Below are 17,700 nucleotides of genomic sequence, written 5' to 3'. Positions count from 1 at the left end.
TGCCAAATGACTTCTTCACTTATTTTTCCCTTAAGTAGTTTCCTTGGACATTTTTTTCCATGTCAGAACATACCAACCTGTGTCCTCCTTTGCAAGGACTGGGTAATATTTGGTGTAACAATCTGGGATAATTAACTAAGCCAGTTCCCTCTCAGTTGACATTTAGGTTGTTTCCAGTCTTTATAACACAAAAGAGCTGTGATAAACCTGCCTGTGCATTCATCTTTGGGGGAGATTCCTGAGAGTTAAATGGTGGGTACGCTGATGGGAATTTTTCACTGTTTTCCACACATGGAGACCTATTTTCTGCAGAAGGTCCAGATGGTCAACAGATATTGAAATGGACTCAGTGGAGTTAGTTCTTCAAGTTAAGGTAACAACAGCAGAAAAAAGGGGTTTTCCGGGATCTCAGAAGGCTGCAGCTATGGCAGTCCATGGCAAAGACTAACAGCAAGGAGGCGCCAGCATCCCAAATTGAGAGGATGGCACCTTCTGGATATTGACTGGTTTCTCTGCATTCCCCTGGCAATGAAATCAGCATTGTCTGGAAGGTCAGGGCTCATCTGGGCCCAGGATGGACACTGTTCCACACTAAGAAGGGAAGCAAGGCTCCTTACTGCGAAGGGGGCAGTGGCCAGTAGGACAGGGAAAGAGAGAGGGAGGAGGATGGTGCATAGATGTCGCTGCAGGGTTCCTGTCAGGGCTGGAGCTGAAGGTTGCAGGACACTCACTCCACAGAACCAGGCAGAAACCTGATGTGCCCAGACAGCTTTTGGGGTGAGCAGGCGGCTCCAGGCAGATGTCTTTGTTTGCAGGCACAGCTGCGTGCACTCTGAGATGTTCCTGTCCATGAGGGATGTTTCTGGAATGATGATGATGATGATGATGACAGTGGCTGTGGTTGGCAGAGGGAAGAAGGAGGTGATTACGCAAACAGCGCTGGCATTCTAAGAGTTGACCCTGAGAGGGGAGGGGCTGCCTCCACTCTGTGTGTATGATCCCTTGTGGTATGAGCGTGTGATGTGTGCTTTGTGTGTATGTAGGTCTGTGCAGTGTGATGTGGTTGAGTATGTGAGTGTGCCATGTATATGATGTGTGATGTGTGTAGTCCCATGTGTGACTGTGTGGGGTGTGTTGCAGCAGCAGTGTGGGATGTGAGTGCATGTGGTGTTGCAGGGTGGCATGGGGCATGGAGTGTGTGTGGATGTGATTCAACGCATGAGTGTGCTGTGTTTGTGTGTGTGTGTGTGTGTGTGCTGTGTGTGTGTGTTTGAGGCGGTCCTGATTAAATTCCCCCAAACTATTCATGTTGCGCACCAAAGACCTCTGGGCTCATGTTGAGTTTTTCCTTCTGTCTTCTATGTTTCCTGTGGCAAAAATGCCAACTTCACCAAGAGAACCCTCTCGAACATTTTCTCCCTAAGGAGACCAAGCTCTAGGGAAGGGCTTAAGTTTCCACTGGTCACAGTTAGAGAAAGAGAGAGAGAGACAGTATTCTCTAGAGCTGTGCTATTTTATTTTATTATTCTTTTAACTTATTGTTATATTAGTCTATCTTACCTTTTTATAGAGGTGTATATATAACACATACAGTAAAGTCACAGAGTACACAAATCTCATGTGCTGATGGGTTTTAAGTGCATGTGTATTCACCCATATAATCATACCCCGGATCAAAATAGAATACAGTCCCAGCACCCTAAAGAGCTCCCTTGAGCCCCTTTCTAGTCAATATCTCTCAAAGGCAAACACTATTCTTACTTCGGTATTGGTAGATTAGTTGTGTCTGCCCTAGAGTTTCATATGAACAGAATCATGCGGTATAGGTAGTCTTTTTGTCTGGCTGTTTTCACTTAGCATAATGCTTATGAGATTCATCCATGTTGTTGCTTGTGTCAGTAGTTCCTTCCTTTTTATTGCTGTGTAGTATCTTATTGTATGGATGTATTACAGTTTGTTTATCCATTCTCCTGCTGACGGACATCTGGGTGGTTTCCAGTTCAGGGCTATTGCAAATAAAGCTGCTACAAATATTCTTGAACATGTCTTTTTGTAGCCATATGTAGATCTGTCTTAATGTTGCCTGTGATAGCATTTGACAAAGATAGAGCTTGCAAAAAATAACCCCCTGCCAAAACTCAAACAACAACAATAACAAAACCCCCAACTTAACCCAGCAGGCTTCCCAGGAAGAATGAAGCAGTCAACTTGCATAAGGCCTGTCTTGACTTCTCTCCTTTTGGGGAAGACGGTCACATTAAGAAGGGTGGCAGGCTTGCCTGGACACAGAATTCCACTACCAAACAGACATCATTTCTGAGAACTTCAGTGTTTATGATCCAGGTTTCCCAGTGATTAAATTACTCCTTGGGAGGTAAGTGGGGATCTTTCGTAGGGCCACTGGCTGCTTCAGGATCTGCGAGCTGTGTTTTGGGCTCCAATGCCAAGATTTCCCATTAGAAGCCCTGTAAGGCTGGGTGTAGACAACTTCTAAAGATACCCAATTTACTTCTAGGGAGCTCAGACCTTGGGGAAATCCAGCCTGTTGCCCATCCACAGGATGTCAGGAAGGATTTCAGAGAGTGAAGAAAGAGAAACAAACAGGCTTGCACCTGCACACTGGTGGGCTTTGGTCTTTTGGGTGTCTGCAGCAGCTCGCTCTTTGACTGATTATCTCTATAGTGGAAGCTCTCTTGGCTGACCCCTACCTCCTGGGTACTCACCTCCACCTATCTGTGTGCTTACTTCGAACTCCTGCAGCTCTCTGCTCCAAGACTTCAGTACTGGCCCTGGAAGCATGCTTAGACCAGGCACTCCAGGGCAAGCAAGAGGCTCTGGAGTATATGTCACCAGGAGCAGCCCTCAACTGATGATGCAATGTAACTGGAAGACAGATGCTCCTGTTTTTTCTCCCTCAGTAGGGAGAAACCTGAGGTTAACTCCCAGTGGGACTTAGCCCCAGTTGTTCATAGCAGTCAGCTGCTTATTAACACATCCTGAATTGTTTGCCTTCCTTTCCTGCCTCACTTCTCTACTGCTCCATGGGTGCTGCCTGTGGTCCCCTTCTACATACACTATGTGCACTCAGATCTTGGTCACAGGGTCTGCCTTTGGGGGAATCCAAATTTAACCATGCTTCTCCCCAAGGAAAAATGCTTTCTGGCACATACACTAATTTTGCCTGGGGATTTTGCAAATTCCGTGACACTGTCTGCATCGCCTGGTCTGGGGTTCAGCAAGGCCATCGTCAGATATCTTTGCTGTGGAGAAGCTTGTGATCAGGGGCCAACTCAGGGGAGGACCATAATAAATACAGATGGCCCCCAACTTAACGATGTTCAACTTAGAATTTTTTTCACCTTTACAATGGTGCAAAAGTCATACTTGTTCAGTAGAAATTGTGCTTCGAATACCTGTACAGCCATTCTGTTTTTCACTTTTAGTACAACATTCAATAAATTACTGAGATAGTCAACACTGTATTATAAAATATGCTTGCTGTTAGATTATTTTACCCAACAATAGGATAATATAAGTGTTCTGAGCTTACATTAAGGTTGGCTAGGCTAAGCTATGATTCTGGTAGGTTAGGTGTATGAAATGCATTTTTGACTACAATATTTTCAACTTACGACAGGACATAACCCTATCGTAAGTCAAGGTGCATCTGTAATGCTTAATTTTCAAGCTACAATGAAGGCAGACAGCTTGGTCCCATTGCAACCTGTCCTTGTCACTCCCGATACTGTTTGTGCACGATAGACATGTAACTCCAAAAAGATGTGAGGAAATGGAATCATTTAAGATACAGGGGTTGCAGGGGTGGGAGTTGAGGGGTGGGCATTGTTACTTAAGGGGATTCTCAGCTACTCTGTACCTCTGAGGAAAATGGCTTGTCATAAAATACAGTGTGAAAAGGAAAAGACAAAAATTGTATCTGTGCCATGATGGGTTGTTTCCTGTAAAAAACAAAACAATAAAGTCAAATAGTTTTGATTTGTTGGGGGCATAAGACTCCTGAATGAATTTTTCCATTTTTTCTAAATTTTCCAAAATTCAGTTGTAACGTAAGCATGAATATTTTTAAAATAATTCCAGGATGAATCTTTTTAGGGAGAAAAACCATAATGCACAAAGCAGTTTGTCCAGTTTCTTTTCCATCTTTTCTTGGAGGGGTGTTTTTCCACATAAGAAAGGGAACAGAGGAAGGAGGTGGGGCTTAGGGCAGTGGGATATAATTAGCTATAACATTTGATGATTTGAGTTTGAGTTTGTGGTTCTGGGGGGATAAACACACGGACCTATCTCAGTGGGGCTGGGGTGATCTGAAGGCCTCAGCATTTAAAGAGGGCAAGATGTCAAATTGCAGTTACAGATCTTGGTTGATCTGTGTGGAGGGCACAGCTGGAGCAGGAAGGGCTGGGGAGCAGGGAATATGAAGGCACAGATAAACTCGGGCTATCCAAGACTTGGGAATGGTAGAGGGAGGAGTGTGGTTTTGGTTTTGAAGGATTCCCTTTGGCCTGATGCCCCTCATTGCCTGGGGCAAACTTAGAAGCACACAAGCTGTTTAAGTTACATTCTATTAACCTTTCCCCAGCGGCTGTATTTGCCTGGTCTGATCCCGCACCATGCTACACACATTTTCTAATTGTTTTACTGTTTCACTGATTGCAGAATTAGAAGCATCCACTGTCTGGTAAAAGTAGGTCAGGGAAGTTCCTGACTTCGCTATGTTACTAATAGATTTCTGAATGGTAGCGTATGGGCACCTTAATGTGACATTTGAGCAGAAGAACAATGGTGATCACTCACTGACAATTTTGTGCTTGAATCATTCTTTTCTCCAACATGAACACATGTTGGGGAGGTCTCCGAGATTACAGGTGCCAGTGACAAGTAAATGAGGCACTGATATGTTCATTTGAAAGCAAATCAGTGCTTTTATCTGGGTCTGATCTCTCTAGGCCTCTCTTCTTGTGGCACTCTGCCATTTGCCTTTCTCATCACAACTCTCCTCCCTGAGCCACCACCATAAAAACCTTTTCTGTAACACCTGCCATCTGAAATAGTGTTACATATGCGACCTCTTTCCATCAACCCACCGCCTTCCCCTCCTGTAGGCTACCTTGGAATCCCACCTCTCTTCTCTTACCCTGCCTTCTCCTCAACCTCCTTTTTCCTCCTGTTGGTGTTTTATTCTCTTCCCATGTGATCCCAGCTTAAGGATACTGTGGGCCTCACAGAACCCATAGAAAATGAAACTGCATTGCCTTATAATCAACTATGAAGCCCTTAGGTTGTCCCCGGGAAAAAAGTAAAAGCGAGTCAAATTATAAAGACCTAGACGTTGTCAAATTCACCACATGGGCATTGCTATGGTCAAGTAATGATTTAGATAGGCATGCTGTGTGTATCTCACTTGCTCTCTTCTTTAAAAAAAAGTACGAATCATTTTTGCTTAAACTACTTCTTCCTTCTAGCTCCAGACAATGGTGATCATAATTATGTCCGAGCAAAACATATTGCTTGTGTGTGTTCATGTTTAATTTGAAAAATGACAACAGTGATTTCTTTGAAGTCTCATAATCACCCAGAGCTACCCTGCCAGTGGGTGTTCTAGTATCCAGAATTTCTTAGAGGAGGAGGAGGAAGAATAAATCACCATAAAATGATATAATAAAGTCTTTTTAAATAACAACCAGATAGTAAATTAACATATACACGACCTTTGAAATGATTATGTACAGGGAAGTTGAATCCAGCAAACAGCTGGCTGGGTGCCTGCCTTTGACTAATAGGCTGAGAGATACAGCTGCTAGAAAGATATTTGAGAGTAAGCCCTAAATGCAGAAATCTGTCTTTTATTTAAAAAAAAAAAAATCAGCTTCCTCATTTGACAAACTCTAATTTCATTGGGATTGACAGCATTGCCTTTGTCGAGCATACATTTAACAAATGAGATTGAACAACCACCCCACTCAGTTTTATCTAATTTAATTTGACAGCCAAAGCAGGTAGGTAGAATAATGTACTTACAGAGGAGGTAAGAATGTTTTCCCCAGGGTTAAATGACATGCCTGACATGGCTTGCTGGATCAAGCTCAAAGCAAGTATCTCCCCCATTGCTTTTGTATTTTTGTTTTGTTTTACTTTTTAAATTGAGGTATAAAGTAAGTAAAGTGAGTTCACTTAAGTATACAAGTTGATAAATTTTTGCCTATGTGTATGTTCATATAACCACCACCCAAATCAAGACATAGAACATTTCCATCCCTGCAAAACATTCACTTCCCAATCATTATTCTTCTCTTCTTCTGGCTCAAGGTAACCACTACTCTGACTTCTAACAGCAAAGATCAGTTTTGTTTGCTTTTGAACTTCAGTTTTGTTTTGTTTCTGAGACAGAGTCTCACTCTGTCACCCAGTCTGGAGTTCAGTGGCACGATCTCAGCTTACTGCAACCTTCACCTCCTGGGTTCAAGTGATTCTCCTGCCTGAGCCTCCTGAGTAGCTGGGATTACAGGCGCACACCACACAGCTGGCTAATTTTTTATTTTTAGTAGAGACAGGATTTCACCACGTTGGCCAGGCTGGTCTCGAACTCCTGGCCTCAAGTGATCTGCCTGCCTCAGCCTCCCATAGTGCTGAGATTACAAGCGTGAGCCACCGTGCCCAGCCCGAAATTCATATGAAGTGTATCAGACAGTATGTACTTCTCTGTCTGGTTTCTTTTACGCAGTATAAATATTCAAGATTCATCCATGTTGTTGCATTGTATCAGTAATTCATTCTGTTATTGCTCTGTGATATTCCATTATATGAATATAGGACTGTTTATGTATTATTGATGGACATTTGGGTTGTTTTTGGCTTTTGCTTTGCCTTCAGTTTTAACTTACGTTTTCTGGATGGTCTATAGAAGGGCATCCTAGAAATAAGCAAGAATGATGTGCCGATGGGTGAATTTGTTTCAAACTGGTGGTAAAATCCACTCACCACTGCATAAACAAGCGTTCTGGATCCTGAGTGGCAAGACTGTCTTGGGTTATCTTTCCTTTAAGACTCAAGTGAGCTTCATGTTCCCTTATCACATCCCCAGCATAATTGTGGGGTAAGGAGGGGCCTCAGCGCCTAGCCTCCATTAACCCTAATGTGGGAGAAAAGAAGGTGAGCTTTAGAAACTGACAGGCAGGGGGACCTGGGGTGGGTTTGCAGGTGGCCAGGGAAGGAGAGTAGCAGTTTTTCATCTGGAGTGCACAGGTATCTGGCATCACGCCCACCTTTGGGCAGACTCGGGGACACAGCTTAAATTGGGGCATCTCTCCTGATCATTCTGACACCTGCCCATTTTCTGAATCTGGGAAATAAAGAAACCATTATTGCTTCTCATAAAGAAGCTGACCAGGCAGTGTGGCTAAGGTAGTCATTTGTCGTTGGGCAGAAACTGGGCACAAAGGGATGTCACCTTAGAAGGCTGCCCCCTCCCTCCAGCTGATGGGTGAGGCGAGCAGCTGTATGTACAGGTGCGACAGGGTTGGGAACTCCTGGGAGGCGAGGGTGGGTCTGCAACCTGGATCTGGTGGTGCGGAAACGAAAAGAGATCAGTTGTTTAAACCTTCCCGGTTTGCCTGGGACTGTCCTGGTTTAAGTGCTGAAAGTTCCAGGGCCTGGGAAGCCCCTCAGTCCTGGGCAAACCAGGACGATTGGTCACCCTACAAGAGGGAGCCCTTTTCACTCTGTTATCAGTGCATTTCAGTTAACAAATATTATTAGCCTTCTATTACAGACCACGCACCTTGCAAGGTTTGGAGGATAGATTGGTAACGACAAGACAGTGGTGATCTCTGCCCCTCCTTCCGGAGTACTTCCTATAGCAAGAAAGGTAGGGTTTAAACAAGTGATTACAACACAGTGCAATGCTTGCTTTGATTAGAGATAATAAGGCAATGAGTGCTTTAATTGGGAAAATTCTGGAAGCTCTGGAAGCAGGTGGAAAAGACAATCCACTACCAGTTCATTATTTCCTTAGCATATCCACAAAGTTCTAGGACTGCTCAGAAAAGCCATTTGCAGCAAACTCTGATGCACTCATAACAGCTATCAACAAGAAGGGTGGGGGATGATAAGGAAATAGACAGATTTAGGTCTATTGATGTAATCCCTTTGTGCTGCTTACATTCCCAACACGTAGCCACATTTCTTCTCCCACTCCGAGAGTCCTTACTGAGTGGTGCAAAACATTCAGTGTGTAGTGAACGGGAGTCCTTGGCATTGTCCGTGCCCATAAATTCAGAGTGACAAGCATGCCTTGGAAAACCTTCTTCAAGTTTTCAGATCACGTAGATAAAATGGGGAGAGGGGTGAAGATGATGTTCTGGGGTTAATAATTCAGTATGTTTGTAAACAGGGCTCCAGGGTGGAAAACTTAGTGCCAGATTTTCTGCGTGTTGTTTTACAACAGAACAGCATGTACTTGTAAGTAACTAAAACTAATGGACATGTACTCTTGCCTAAGAGGCCCAGTTATTGTTTTTTTTTTTTTTTAAAAAAAAAGCTTTTTAATATACTAGAAATATATGGCAGCTGTTGTAAGAACTGAAAGGCCAGCCCAATGCAGGTTGACATATGTCCATATATCCATATTATATATTCAAAAATACCCCCTGAATATTTTACTTTCTACCAGCTATCACACAGATCCAATAAAACAAAACAAATCTCCCAGAACTGAAGCCCTTATCTCCATGGAAAAGTCCAAACATTTATTCCAGTATCAGAGACACAGCCAAACAAGATGGGTCTCGAATTTTAGAGTCCCTTTCTTGCCTTCCTCAGCCCAGAGGGTGCCAATGATGTTTGTGTAAGGTATGTCCTTTTATGGATGTTTGTAGAAAAGATGAGGATGGATGGTTTTTCTAGAGGATAGTTCTCACTGTTTTCATCATGTGTTAGAAATAGCACAGATACATTGGGTCAATTTCTTTTTCTTCTTTCTCTACCTTTATCATCATTCAATTAAAACAAAGATCCTCACAAACTATTATTTTTCTATTATATGGAAAGCAATGCCCAACTTACCTGTTCTGAGTACTAACCCTTTGGAGGTTCCCAACTATTATGCAGCTTTTTCTAGCCTAGCTTGTGACAGGTTGTGGAGGTATAACACCCCCCCATACCCCAGATGACCTCTGAGCTTTCCTTTGCAAGGAAGCAATAATGGAGACTTATCCATGAGGGATGAAGTGCCTCTTCCCTTCATAGTTTGACCATGCCTTCCTTTGTAGCTTGTTCAGCTTGGCTTGTCCTGATTTATGTTTTTTTTGCCATCTGGTTTATTTCTCTTGTTGTTTTGTATTGTTTTAAGTGTGCTCCAGGCCATCTTTAACTGAGTCTTTAAAAAAAAAAAACAAATCATAGGAGTGTCATTTGAAGGTTAGGGATGAAAGAGAAGTTTAAAATGGGACTCTGATCTTCCCTGCAAAGTCCAGTAGCTAAAAATAAAGTTCCTTTTACTTTGTTGATTATGTAATAGAACAGGTTCTCAGATATGAACGCTATGGAATGCTGCATTTGTTCAGAGAATACTTGTTTGGGTTTTCCTAAATGGAGGTGCAAGCGTTCTCTCAAATAATTGAATTCATTCAGTTAGCTGTTGAGGACCTACTGTGTGCAAGCCACTTTGCTAGACACTAATGTGGACGATTTTGTGATGTTGATGAGCTGTAACCAGAGGCAGTACTTGCCTTTCCTTTGGTCTAACCTCAGTTTTCATCCTATTGCACCATATAACTCTTTCTAAAGAAAAAATGGTGTGCGAGGGAAGTGGAGAGGGAGTTATTTTGCAAAAGGAAAGGATAGAGTTGGGCAAGGGCAGTGTTTGTTTGAAAAGGGGAAGGTTCTCTCTGGGTACTGGGTGCTGTTTGTGTTCTGGGAAGCCATGAAATATCAGTGACCTGGATAACTATGTTTAAACCATGTTCTTATTAAAACCAGCAGTCCTGGCTTACCCAGACAAAGAAATTCTGAAACAATTTTGGAAATACATTCACAAGAGTGGAATTCATAAATGGAACTGTACAGCCATCAGCTGCACTGTTTAGACATAAAGTTGGATGAGCAAAGGGGGAATTTTACAAGTATGGATTCAAAGCTTTTAAATGAACTTGCCTAATTGGTAGTAGTGATGTAGAGCATCTTGCTGGAAGGAAAACAAATCTCATATCTAAAAATGTTCTCTTAGATATAAAAGCAAATGCAGCCTCAAACAATGCTTGCGAAACATCTTGGTTAAGGATTTTGGAAGAGATTTAAGGATCATGGGTTGTTGCCTGGCACTTGGTGAACTGCTCCACACAATTTAGAAACCCTGTCAAGAGGTTCCTAAATCCAGCTGACCTTAGAATCACCTGGTGAGAGTTTAGGACTTGTACATTTCTGGACCCCATTAGATGCATGAGGTTGGGCTCTTGGGAGTCAGATGGAGAATCTGTGAGCTCAGAGGGATCCCCAGGTGATTTCAATCATTAGCCCTGTTTTGAGAACTGCTAGCCTAATCCATTTCTCTGGACAGCATCCTATCCACACCATTACAGACCTTTTTATTATTATTATTATTATTATTATTATTATACTTTAAGTTTTAGGGTACATGTGCACAATGTGCAGGTTTGTTACATATGTATCCATGTGCCATGTTGGTGTGCTGCACCCATTAACTCGTCATTTAGCATTGGGTATATCTCCTAATGCTCTCCCTCCCCCCTCCCCCCACCCCACAACAGTCCCCAGAGTGTGATGTTCCCCTTCGTGTGTCCATGTGTTCTCATTGTTCAATTCCCACCTATGAGTGAGAACATGCGGTGTTTGGTTTTTTTGTCTCTACGATAGTTTACTGAGAATGATGGTTTCCAGTTTCATCCATGTCCCTACAAAGGACATGAACTCATCATTTTTTATGGCTGCATAGTATTCCATGGTGTATATGTGCCACATTTTCTTAATCCGGTCTATCGTTGTTGGACATTTGGTTTGGTTCCAAGTCTTTGCTATTGTGAATAGTGCCACAAGAAACATACGTGTGCATGTGTCTTTATAGCAGCATGATTTATAGTCCTTTGGGTATATACCCAGTAATGGGATGGCTGGGTCAAATGGTATTTCTAGTTCTAGATCCCTGAGGAATCGCCACACTGACTTCCACAATGGTTGAACTAGTTTACAGTCCTACCAACAGTGTAAAAGTGTTCCTATTTCTCCACCTCCTCTCCAGCACCTGTTGTTTCCTGACTTTTTAATGATGGCCATTCTAACTGGTGTGAGATGGTATCTCATTGTGGTTTTGATTTGCATTTCTCTGATGGCCAGTGATGATGAGCATTGTTTCATGTGTTTTTTGGCTGCATAAATGTCTTCTTTTGAGAAGTGTCTGTTCATATCCTTCACCCACTTTTTGATGGGGTTGTTTGTTTTTTTCTTGTAAATTTGTTTGAGTTCATTGTAGATTCTGGATATTAGCCCTTTGTCAGATGAGTAGGTTGCGAAAATTTTCTCCCATTCTGTAGTTTGCCTGTTCACTCTGATGGTAGTTTCTTTTGCTGTGCAGAAGCTCTTTAGTTTAATTAGATCCCATTTGTCAATTTTGGCTTTTGTTGCCATTGCTTTTGGTGTTTTAGACATGAAGTCCTTGCCCATGCCTATTCCCTGAATGGTATTGCCTAGGTTTTCATCTAGGGTTTTTATGATTTTAGGTCTAACATTTAATCTTTAATCCATCTTGAATTAATTTTTGTATAAGGTGTAAGGAAGGGATCCAGTTTCAGCTTTCTACATATGGCTAGCCAGTTTTCCCGGCACCATTTATTAAATAGGGAATCCTTTTCCCATTGCTTGTTTTTGTCAGGTTTGTCAAAGATCAGATAGTTGTAGATATGCGGCATTATTTCTGAGGGCTCTGTTCTGTTCCATTGATCTATGTCTCTGTTTTGGTACCAGTACTAGGCTGTTTTGGTTACTGTAGCCTTGTAGTATAGTTTGAAGTCAGGTAGCGTGATGCCTCCAGCTTTGTTCTTTTGGCTTAGGATTGACTTGGCGATGCAGGCTCTTTTTTGGTTCCATATGAACTTTAAAGTAGTTTTTTCCAATTCTGTGAAGAAAGTCATTGGTAGCTTGATGGGGATGGCATTGAATCTATAAATTACCTTGGGCAGTATGGCCGTTTTCATGATATTGATTCTTCCTACCCATGAGCATGGAATGTTCTTCCATTTGTTTGTATCCTCTTTTATTTCATTGAGCAGTGGTTTGTAGTTCTCCTTGAAGAGGTCCTTCACGTCCCTTGTAAGTTGGATTCCTAGGTATTTTATTCTCTTTGAAGCAATTGTGAATGGGAGTTCACTCATGATTTGGCTCTCTGTTTGTCTGGTATTGGTGTACAAGAATGCTTGTGATTTTTGTACATTGATTTTGTATCCTGAGACTTTGCTGAAGTTGCTTATCAGCTTAAGGAGATTTTGGGCTGAGACAATGGGGTTTTCTAGATATACAATCATGTCATCTGCAAACAGGGACAATTTGACTTCCTCTTTTCCTAATTGAATACCCTTTATTTCCTTCTCCTGCCTGATTGCCCTGGCCAGAACTTCCAACACTATGTTGAATAGGAGTGGTGAGAGAGGGTGTCCCTGTCTTGTGCCGGTTTTCAAAGGGAGTGCTTCCAGTTTTTGCCCATTCAGTATGATATTGGCTGTGGGTTTGTTATAGATAGCTCTTATTATTTTGAGTTACGTCCCATCAATACCTAATTTATTGAGAGTTTTTTTTTTTCCATACAGATGGCCATGAAATCACATCTCAGCACATGCCTTTGACTCTGGATTGCACATGTATTCGTTAGCTAAAGCCCAATTTTAAAATCCAATCAACTCTATGATTCCTTGAAATGACTGCAAATCAAGTCACATCCAGTGCTCCTCAGGTTTATTTTTGTTCATTATTATTCTACTGAGTGCTCAGGACATCCTACTGCCCCTGAGTTGGTGAGCTAGAGGCATAAATAGCTTTTGGATCCCTCGGGTTTCGAGATGGTTAAAAGGATAAATGGTGATAAGTGAATAAAAGGATGAACATTGGCAAGTGAACAAACAAAAATTTGATAAGGCTCTACTCTAAGCCACATGCAGTGTGAGGCCCTTGACGGCCTCCTCCACCAACCCTCCCAGTATCTTTATGGGGGTGTCTCAAACCTTGTTTTACACATGGGAAAAGCAGAGTGATAATCCCAGGCCACAGAGCTCAGGGACACAGCCAGCAATCAAGCCTGGGCCTTCTGGGTTTACCGTACCACCTAGTTCCCCCACTCTCTTCCATCCTAAATCTGATCCTGAGTTTTCTTCATTTTATCATCCATAAAGAGCATTCTAAATTCTCTTGTGCTGTGCCCTGGGGTCCAGCTTGGGCTCATCAAGGTCCACTTACTTCTCCAGAGATCCCCGTAATCTATTTGGAGGAGTAGCATAGTTCTACTCTGATTTGGCATGTTTTAGAGGAATCAACGGTAGGGCCGTTCATTTTTGAATTATACATAGGTTTCCCTTCATCTCTAGAATGTAATTAGGCAAAAGGGCTCGAGGAATACCAAATGCCAAGCCAAGAGCATTAAGAAGCTGCCAAAGGAAGCGGGTATTAACAACCTCTGTTATGTGCCATGTGGGCCAGAGCTGTTCTTAGCTTCTCGGCAGGAGGGAGAGGCTGTGGTTCCAGGAATCAGGAGAGAGAGGGAGGCAAGCAGGAAGGTCTTTGCCTCTTCCCTGCAGATTTTGTAGTGGTGCAGCTGGCATTTCTCAGTGATTCACAGATGGGCCTGCCTTTGATGGCCTTACCACCTTTCTTATTAATTTTCTGAAAGGTAGTCTCTGGACCAAGACTAGGGTGACCCACCCATAGCACTACTACCATTTGGGACCAGATTATTTTGTGCTGCGGGGGGGCTGTCCCATGGCTTGTAGGATGTTTAGCAGCATCCATGACCTCTACCCACTCAGTACCAGTAGAACCTCCCCACCTCCCACAAGTTAGGGACAACCAAAAATGTCCCTAGACATTGCCAAATGTCCTCTTGGCAACAGAGACAGAATTGTACCATGTTTAGAATTGCTGGCCTAGAACTATAGTAGAAACATGAAGTGAAGAAGAGATCTCCTGCAGGGGTAGGGATACTGGGTTGGAAATGGACCCCCAAGCTTTAACCTCCCCACCTTCCCTCAGCCTGCAGAGGTGGCACCAAAAAGTGGTATATGAAGCATATGAGACTTAACCCAGCGATCCCTTAAAGGGTAAATACCCACTTGCCCCATTCACCCTTTTCCCATGCTGCCATCCCACCCACCTGTTCTTGGTACATGGTGCTAGTGCTGTGGCAGTAGACACTCTTGATAGCATGGGCTGGTGGTTAAGAGCATAGATTCTGGAGCCAAGGCTACAATAAGTTCATGTTCCAGCTCTGCAACTGAGTAGCAAGTTCCCTATTCTTTTCATGCCTCAGTTTCTGCATCTTTAAAGTAGTAATAATAACAGCAGCTCTCTTTTAGGGGTGTTTGTGAGGCTTGAATATTTGTAAACATTTAGAAGAGTACCTGGCACTGTGTATAAAAGTGTATTGTAAATAAAACATAAATAATATGGATGAAGAAGTTCTGTTAAATACAGCCACTCAACAAATGTTTATTGGTTGTCGAACAAGGCCCCACCCTACCTTCCTGGAACTGATTTTGGTTATGGGCCAACAGTAACTTGGGCGGGGTTCTGAGCCATGATTCTGTGTGGCCTGCAAGGGGATCACAGAGTTCACTCCCTCCCTCTCTGCACTAAGGGCTGCTGTAGAAGCAGAGCCCACTGCCCTGGCCATGCTCTCCTACATAGTCTCAAAGTCAAGTTCTCCATATCCCAGTGAGCAGGCCATCTGGCCTTAGCTCCCCGATGCAGTGCCTCTTACTCATCATAAGTCGAATGCTGCTTTACCCTGCATTAACTGAACATTCCATGTGACAATGACTCAACTCTCTATATCTTCAGCTGTAGCCAAAATAAATGGAATCTATGTATTAGTTTGTTTTCACATTGCTATAAAGAACTACTTGAGACTGGGTAATTTATAAAGGAAAGAGATTTAATTGACTCACAGTTCCACATGGCTGGGGAGGTCTCAGGAAACTTACAATCATGGTGGAAGGCAAGGGGGAAGCAAGGCACATCTTACATGGTGGCAGGAAAGAGAGAGCATGAGGGGGAAAGTGTCACACTTTTAAACCATCAGATCTTGTGAGAACTCACTCACTATCACGGGGGAAACCAGCCCCATGGCCCAAGCACTTCCCACCAGGTCCCTCCCTTGACATGTGGGGATTACAATTCTAAATGAGATTTGGGTGGGGACACAGAGCCAAACCATATCAATTCACTATTCAATATTTGGTAGCACCTCTGTAATGAATTTGAGGTATATCAGTCTTTGGACACACTAGTTGGGAACATTGTCCTCCCTCCTTCACTCTCTTGCTCCCTCCCTCCCTTCCTTCCTCCCTCCAAATAAATATTCATTGAGCATTGTCTATGAACCAGATATTATTCTGGGTTCTAGGTGAGGTCTCTGCTCCCAGAGAGCTAACATTCCAGGTTAAGTAGAAGAGACAGACTATAAACAGAAAACAAAGGAAAAAAAAGATAGCTTGCAAATGTGATAGGTGCTGAAGGAAAGACACACTGAGATTGATATGAGAGAGGAAAACGGATGGAGGTGGTGACTGTTCCAAATGGTCATAGAACCTTCTCTATCTAAGAAGGCTGTTTTGATTTGAGACTTAGCTGAGAAGGAACCAGTTGTGAGAAGGGCATTCCAAGCTGAGGAAATGGCCAGTACAAAGGCCCTGAGGCAGTAAGGAGTTTGGTACCTTCTTGGAATGGGTTGAAGTGGGGCCAGATCAGATAGGGCTTTGTAGGGCTTGGCTTTTATTTTAAAGTACAATGAGATGCCTTGGAGAGTTTTATGCAGACAAATAAAACTATTTGATTTATGTTTTAAAAGAAGGAGGGAATAGTCAACTGTGTCAAACACTGCTGAGATGAGTAAGATGAGGGCCAAGAGAATCTCTCAGTGGATCTGGCTACATGGAGGTCAATGTGACCTCTGTGGAGAAGTAGAGAGCAGCTGTTCTCTTTGCCTTTTTGTTTTAGAACATATGGTTTCACCAAGGAATAGACACTTGCATTTGAAGGGATCAATAATTCAAAAACATTTCTTAATACTGCTTTGGTCAGTTTTCAGGGAATTACTTGGTTTTATTCTTTCTTCAGTAAGACTTACTGTAATGGTCACAATGATGTTTGCAGTGGTGATGTCATCCTTGGTATCTAAGACATCACTACCTGCCCACCATCAACCCCCTTGATGATTTCCCAGTATGGGACAGTACCAGCCCAGCTACACATGCACAGCCCCTGGAACTCTGACATTCATGACCCATGTTCATTGCAGAATGGCTGGCTGAGGCCAAGGGCTGCCTGTGACTCAGGAGAACTATCTAGGCCCTTTATAAATGGGCCAGGCAGGGCACAGAGGGTTGACCTCAGCCTTCTCAGTGCCATGTTCTCATGGTTGTCCCCTATGTGGCTTTTCACTTCCAAAGTCCATCCAGCCCCTTAACCTTGCCTGAACCTTTAAGCCCAAGAATGGCAGAAAATCCCTCAGAATAAATCCTTAAAGAGGCATTTGACAGAGCATATAGAAACTTACACTTGGTAAAAAGTGACTGTAGAAAAAATCTGTTTAGCACAAGCTTAAATATTACTGTGCTTTTTATGTGGTCTCCTGCAGCATTTTGGAACTGGGACATTTTTCCTGAGTGATCGTTTCCTTTGATTTTTTCCCCCCACTGCTTTGATTTTGTAACACAAGAATAATATTTTTTCTGGACCAAATTTCTTATAAGTGGTCTTGCCCAGGGAATGATGATTCTATTTTCTCTTAAGTACCAAGAAGTACATACAAGCACATTTAATAGCTTCAGATGGGATGGTTTGACTTTCAAAGGCATATTTGCAAAATTCTGTTCCTGTTGATTCCAGCCCCTGATTCAAAGCCCCACCATTATAATGCTGTTGCAGACACAGTGGAGAAAGCCCTTTATCACCTGCACGGTAGATGCAGGCTGTTCTTCCTGTCTTGAGGAGCAAGCCCTGGGTCTTGATGAATGGATTCCCTCTAATGTGTGATGCCTTCAAGATGGACTCAAAGGTAAATCCATCCCATTTGCAGAAAGGGAAGGTTCCTAACTTCCCCAAGTTAATAACCATCTGCAGTGTTGGACAAGGCTTCAAATTGCTGACACCTTCGTTCATACCAGCTGGCAAGATTGGATCACATCATTAACCACACAGGGGCACATTTTGCAGTTAACTCATCCTGGGGGGCTGCTCTGCTCAAAATCAGACATTGGACTTTGCCTTACTGTGATTTTTTTAAAGGCCTAACTGACTGGCTGGCAGGACTTTCCAATCAGCTTTCTCCTACCTAGAAGAGTCTCTTTCATGCTTAGGCCACTGAATTCTGGAGTCTGCACTGAGTTCTTAACTGAAAGTCTGTGCAAATCCCAAATCCTAATGAAAAAAAGTATGGTCCTTGTCTGAGGGTGCCCCTCTCTCACC

The 17,700-nt window shown here is 42.9% G+C and overlaps 1 protein-coding gene across 2 annotated transcripts in view; it reads left to right on the top strand.

The window, feature by feature from the left end:
* RAI2 (retinoic acid induced 2) overlaps positions 1-17,700 on the top strand; it is a 61,384-nt gene that overhangs the window by 20,981 nt on the left and 22,703 nt on the right. The window contains exon 1 of one of the 2 annotated variants that reach the window (XM_030807439.1): positions 12,834-12,976. The exons of the other annotated variant lie outside the window; for it this stretch is intronic. The gene's annotated coding sequence lies outside the window, so the exon portion shown is untranslated. Of the gene's footprint in view, positions 1-12,833; positions 12,977-17,700 lie in introns of those variants that run through there. 2 annotated transcript variants of the gene reach the window in all.

Source organism: Nomascus leucogenys, chromosome X (assembly GCF_006542625.1).
Source record: "Nomascus leucogenys isolate Asia chromosome X, Asia_NLE_v1, whole genome shotgun sequence".
Classification (NCBI taxonomy): Eukaryota; Metazoa; Chordata; class Mammalia; order Primates; family Hylobatidae; genus Nomascus; species Nomascus leucogenys.
The sequence above is the reverse complement of the archived record's forward strand: the minus strand, read 5'-3'. Positions and strand labels throughout refer to the sequence as shown.